The 6046-nt window shown below is 51.2% G+C and overlaps 1 protein-coding gene across 1 annotated transcript in view; it reads right to left on the bottom strand.

Annotated features, from left to right (window-relative positions):
• The window catches only part of LOC102766913 (chromosome unknown open reading frame, human C16orf74), a 27057-nt gene extending 25012 nt beyond the window's left edge, over window positions 1-2045 (bottom strand). Inside the window, exon 1 of the mRNA XM_006762219.2 lies at window positions 1945-2045. The gene's annotated coding sequence lies outside the window, so the exon portion shown is untranslated. The remainder of the gene's footprint in view (window positions 1-1944) is intronic.
• Between the last annotated feature and the right edge of the window lie 4001 nt (window positions 2046-6046).

Here is a 6046-nt window from a genome sequence, read left to right as displayed (position 1 = left end):
CCCCCCCCCCCGGCAAAAAAAATATCTCAAAACCCTCAGGGAAGAAAGAAAACAACCAAACAAAAGGGTGAGGACCCGGGAGTGGCCCCAGCCTGGATTCAGGGAACTGCAGGGCAAGAGTCGGGCAAACATGGCATCAAGGGTCATGTCTATGTGTGGCAATTACATTTCAGGTTTTTAAAAATATATAATTTTATTGGTTTGAGAGAGTAAGGGAGAGGAGAGATAAAAACACCAATGATGAGAATCATTGATTGGCTGCCTCCTGCACACCGGACCGAGCCTGCAACCTAGGCACGTGCTACTGTAACTGAACCCTCAGTCCACAGGCTGATGCTCTATCCACTGAGCCAAACCGGCGAGGGCTTGATTTCAGGTTTTTAAATTCCCAAATGCAGAGTTGATGCAAGCCCACTTTTCTCATCCCAGCGCACGTTGCTGTCACTCTCGTCACTGTGCCTCTGCTCCCCAGGAGGACAGAACAAGGCAGTGGGCTGGGGAGGGGCGGGAGGAGTGAGAACCAGGTATGGGGGGGGGGGATGCTGTGTGACCTTAGGCAAGTCATCTGACTCTGCGTCTGAGGTGCTGACGCTCTGCCCCCCAGGCTCAGTGTGCTCCTCGGTGGAACAGGCATCCTGCCCCCAACCTCTGGGACAGGGCCTGGGACCGTCGTTCCTGTCGTCGTTGCCGTCATCACTGTCACTATCACTGTCCTAATATCGCTACTGAGTACTCCTGTGAGGGCACTGCATTAGGACTGCCAGAGGCACCAGGGCAACGTGGTCCGAGTCTGATCCTCAGAGTGGGTGTGGCCTGTTCTAGCAGAAGTGCTCCCAAGGGTGATTGACTGGGGAGTGTGGACGGCCCGTCCACTCCACTCCCTCTGTGATCAGGGCTGCCAGGCAGAGGGCCAGCCCCCAGCAGAGGCTCCAGATGCGTTTACTGGAGAGGAACCCCTCCCTGTAAATGGGCTGTAATGTTTGGAAAGGGGTGGGGGGGGGATGAAGCTTGATCCTACACCTGTCTGAATGGGAGCCAGACAGATGCCCAACTGTGGGTGTGGGGCTACTCTTACCTAAATTCCATTGTCATCATGACCGTAACAGCTGATAGGCACCACGCTAATGCTTTCAAGAGGCCAAGCCCTTGCCTTGGCCAGTTTGGCTCAGTGGACAAAGCGTCGGCCTGTGGACTCAAGAGTCCCAGATTCGATTCCAGTCAAGGGCACATGCCTGGGTTGTAGGCTCCATCCCCCCTCACCCCCCCCCACACACACACAAGTAGGGGGCATGCAGAAGGCAGCCAATCAATCTTCTCTCTCATCATTGATGTTTCTATCTCTCTATCTCTCTCCCTTCCTCTCTGAAATCAATAAAATAAACATATGTATAAAAATAAGAGGCCAAGCCCTGGGCTGAGTTCATGATGGAAATGATCCCACTGGACCCTCACAGCACCCCAAGAGAGCAACCTCACTGGGGTTGGAGCTACGAGGAGTCAGGTGCTAATAAGCCACACAGCTCTGGGAGGCCGACCGCCCAAGCTAAGCCGATTTGGCCGCACGCTTCAGGGCAATATCATTCTACATGCAACACATTTCGTCATTTGAATTTGTTACAAAGATACACCGTTCATAACTGGAAAATAAAGATTTAATGGGAGGGGGCCCTTCGAGTGGCAAGATGGTACGAGCTCAGTCAGGTCCAGAGGACTGCTTAGGTATAAACGTTCTTTCTCTTTCACACGTCTGCAGGAGTGTGAAAATCTCCCTTTCATATTGAATCAGGCTCTGTTTATGTTCCCTTCAAAATATCAGATTGTTAATTATTTGCACAACAGCCTGAAGTAGAACAGGTTCTTTCTTGCACCCAGCATAAAAATCTCCCTACAGACCAATGGCCGTGACAGGATCCTCTCTGGTGACAGACAGTGATAAAAACTTACTTCCTCCTGCAGGGGTCCGCCCCGCCTCTGAGCATGGTGAGCTAGATGGATATCTGCTGCTCTGCACCCCACACAGCCCTCTTGAAAGGAAAGCCGTGAACATCTCCAGGGGAGAGGACACACTGGGCCAAGTTGTCTGTTATTGTTTTTACAGCAGCCTTGAAGATAGAAGCCATACACTACCAGCCCACAGCCGTGAGTGCTTGCCAGCTCACCCAGCTCACCGCCTGCAGGTTTTCAATGCAAAGGGAAAAGTAAACTAATGTGCTCTTTGCACAGAGTAAAACGTAATTAAGGTGTAGCACTGCTTGTGGGAGACTCAAGAGCCACTCACTGGCCGGAGCGACCCTGGCTTTGCAATTCTGGCACCGAAATCTGCTGATTCCCTTCAGTTACTACTTTTGTGGATCGTGACTGTTGGTCTCTAGAATGTGAGATAAATCTTCCTGGAGTGAGTCACAAATCTAGACCTGGAAGTGGCTATAGATAGGTTGCCAGATAAAATACAGGATGCCCAATTACTTCATGGGACATATTCATACTGGAAATTAGTCATCATTTATCTGCAATTCAACTTTAACTGAGCATCTTGTATTTTTTTTGTTATTTTGTTAATCCCACACAAGGATATTTTTTTTCCATTGAGTTTGCCTCCTGCACCAACCGGGGCCAGGGATTGAAACTCAAATACAGGTAGGTGCCCTTGACCGGAAGTAAACACAAGACCCTCTGGTACACAGGAGACACTCTAACCACTGAGCAACACCAGCCAGGGTGAACATCTGGCATTTTTAAATTTTTTTAATCTTCACCTGAGGATATGTTTTTTTTTTTAATTTATTTTTTAAAAATTGATTTTAGAGAGAGGAAGGGAAAGAAAGAACCAATCAGTTGCCTCCAGTATACACCCTGTCCAGAGATTGAACTTGAAACCTAGATATGTGCCCCAACTAGGGATTGAACCTGCAACCTGGATATGTGCCCTGACTGGGAATTGAACCAGTGACCTTCCGGTGAATGGGATGACGCTCCAACCAACTGAGCTACTCCAACCAGGGCACATCTTATATTTTTATTTGCTAAATCTGGCAACCCTATACAGCATTTGTCTTATTTCTAATACCTGGGTTTCTCAGATGAGGCCACGAAGGCCCGGAGAGAGAAAGTGAGTGAAAGGCAGGGTCAGGCTGTCTGATCTTTCTTGGTCTCTGTACAGCCACCTCCCAGATGAAAGCAGAATAACGCTTTGGAGGTCATGACTCACCACGGTGCCTCGCCTTACCTCCTTAACAAAGACCTCACTTGAGGACCAAGGGCAGCGGTGAAGAATCACAGTTGAGGAATGTGACTGTTTGCCTAGGTGGGTGGACCCAGCAGACAGGACGGAACCAGGTTCCACTCCCTGCTGGGAGGCTCTGGGCAAGCTCTCAGAGCATTTCCTTACAGCAAACACAGGGAAGAAGGCACTGAAGGGCCACGGCCGGTTCCCAAGTAGGCACATGGCAAATCTTGGTGTCCTTTCTTCTTTAGAAAAGGCATTTTCTTTTTTGCCACAGGATTAGAATTCCTGTAATTCCAGCCAGAGGGACTGTGCTGGGAACAGATGCTACAAGCGTTAACATGCCTTCTATCCTGGTACACAGAGTGCAAACATGAGCATCCTCCTGGCTTTAGCCCACGGACCTGCAGGAGGCTGTGAGCTCCTCTTGGGGAGGCAGGGCAGCTGCCGGGCCCATGGGGACTCACCAAGAGGAAGTGAAAAAGGATGGGGGTAAGGGTAGGGGCAGGGTGCCCACTGAAATGCTCAGCTGCTTCTGTCACCAGGCAGGGTCTTGGGCCACCTGGGGTCCGGCCTTGGCCTCCCACTGATTGGCCAAGTAACTTTGAGCAAAGTGCTTGCCCGCTGCTCCGTTAGGCCTCCACGTGGTCAAGCTCAATGCTGATGATTTGTGCACCTTTCCACATCATATGTCAATAGAAATGTTCATTTAAGAATCAGGAGTATGCTATTAGAAGTCAGGTTAATGATTAATTAACCAGAGGGTTCATTTAAAAGCATGTAATTGTTTTTATAGCAGCCTTGAAGACAGAAGTCACAAACTACAGCCCACAGCCCCTGCGTGCTTGCCAGCTCACTCCCTGTGGGTTTTCAGTGCAAAGATTAATGTGTTCTTTGCACCAAATAAAAAGTAACTACGATGTGGCACTGCCTGTGGGAGACACAGAACCACCCACTGGCTCCAAGGGGAGATGGGGCGCAAGGGGCAAGATGAGGTTCCTGGGGAAATACTGTCTCTTGATCTGGACGTACACTTCTGATATGTACATATTACTGTATGTATATTATACCTTAACCTTTTAATGGGGGGGGGGGTACACTTGGTGGTCTCAGAGGCCTGGCCTAGCCTCTGCTATATTCAAGAGCAACTCAATGTGAGGATTAGGGGTTCAAGGCCTGGGCTTGCCACTTACCCACCCGTGACCTTAGGTCATTTTACCTTTACAGGCCTCTGTGTCTCATCTGTAAAATGGGAATATAACTATTTGGTCAGAGCAGTGGTTCTCAACCTTCCTAATGCTGCGACCCTTTAATATAGTTCCTCATTTTGTGGTGACCCCCAATTTCATTGTTACAAATTGGACATAATTAAAGCAGAGTGATTAATCACAAAAACAATATGTAATTATATATGTGTTTTCCGATGGTCTTAGGCGACCACAGTGAAAGGGTCGTTCGACCCCCAAAGGGGTCGCGACCCACAGGTTGAGAACCACTGGGTCAGAGGATGAAAAGAGAGCAGGCAGGTGATGGGCACCAGCACTTAGTGCAGGGCCTGGGATACGGCAAGTTCTCAGTAAACAATAAATGCCAGTGTTCCGCTGTCCATTTAGGGGAGTTCCCATTTCAAGTGTCCAGAGTTTATCTAAACCTAGGGCTCCAGGACCCCACCAGCAAGAGAAGGGCTTCCAGGGAGCAGAGATTAGGCATCAGAGCTTTCAGCCTCCTTGGAGCTGGCAGAGGGATTAAGTCTTTCCATAAATACACTGCCTCCCTCCCATCCAGAAGAAACAGTACCCAGGGGTAGGGACACAGAATCCAAGGTGGGTGTGGCCTGGACAGGTAAGGGGGTGTTCTCTTGAGTTAATCCAGCTGCAAACAGGGTCTCCCATGCACTCCTGGGAGCTGGGCAGGGAAGCCAGAGCCTGAGCCTTCAGGTGTGCCTCTCTGTGGAAGGGGAGTTTCCCACCAAGGCTGCTATCACCTAAGTGCCTTCCTGGGGGGAGGGTGGAGTGGGGAGGGTGCTGCCTTTCTTTTTTTGGGGGGTGAGGGGGATGATGGTGGTACCAAACTGTGTTTATTGAATACCCTACATCCAGGACACAGTGAATGATTCCACATCAAGGCTGCCTGCCATAGGTATATCCCCCTTTTAAGTGAAAACCACCCTCCCTGTCCACCCCCAGCCCCCACCCCAGAGCCGCCTTTCAACTCCTCTTTCTCAATGACGCAGGGCTGCTCAGACTTTTCTCTCCATTCGATCAGGCCTAACAGCCAGTCAGGGGCAGCCTGAGAGAAGTCCCCACTACCCCAGGGCCAGCCGAGCAGAGCTGTGGGTCCCCCACCCCAGTTCCGCTGAGCTCAGTGGGCCAGAAGTCGCTCCTGCGTTCGTACCGGTCGCCCTTTGCGGTTGCAACCCGCTTTGAAGCCCTGGAAGCGAGGGGGCCCCTAAGTGAGGCGGCTCATAAATAATATATTTTGAAATACTCGATAGAGGGGAAATGGTTCCTCTCGAGGCCTCCTGCCCCCACCCGGGCCGGGCTCCTTTCCAGCTTTGAGGAATGACGACGGTCTGGTCCCTTCCCAAGGAACTCGTGACAGCGCAGAGTGTCAGGTGAAGAGTGGGGGCCAGAGGTTCCACGCGCAGGGACACACCCCCACCCTCCCGGTGTAAGTTGCAACACGGCCAGAGAGGGCCCAACTTTCCCCAAAACCGCTTCTCCGCAGAAAAGTCTGCTAGAAGTTAGGGGGACTCCCAGACCCACCAGGGGCCCCCCACCCGTCCCGGGGCGCCCCCCGCCCCCCAGCCGCCAGAGCCTGCGG

This window comes from Myotis davidii, unplaced genomic scaffold (assembly GCF_000327345.1).
Source record: "Myotis davidii unplaced genomic scaffold, ASM32734v1 scaffold77, whole genome shotgun sequence".
Lineage (NCBI taxonomy): Eukaryota > Metazoa > Chordata > Mammalia > Chiroptera > Vespertilionidae > Myotis > Myotis davidii.
Note: the sequence above shows the minus strand (reverse complement) of the source record. Positions and strands in the feature narration are given on the sequence as shown.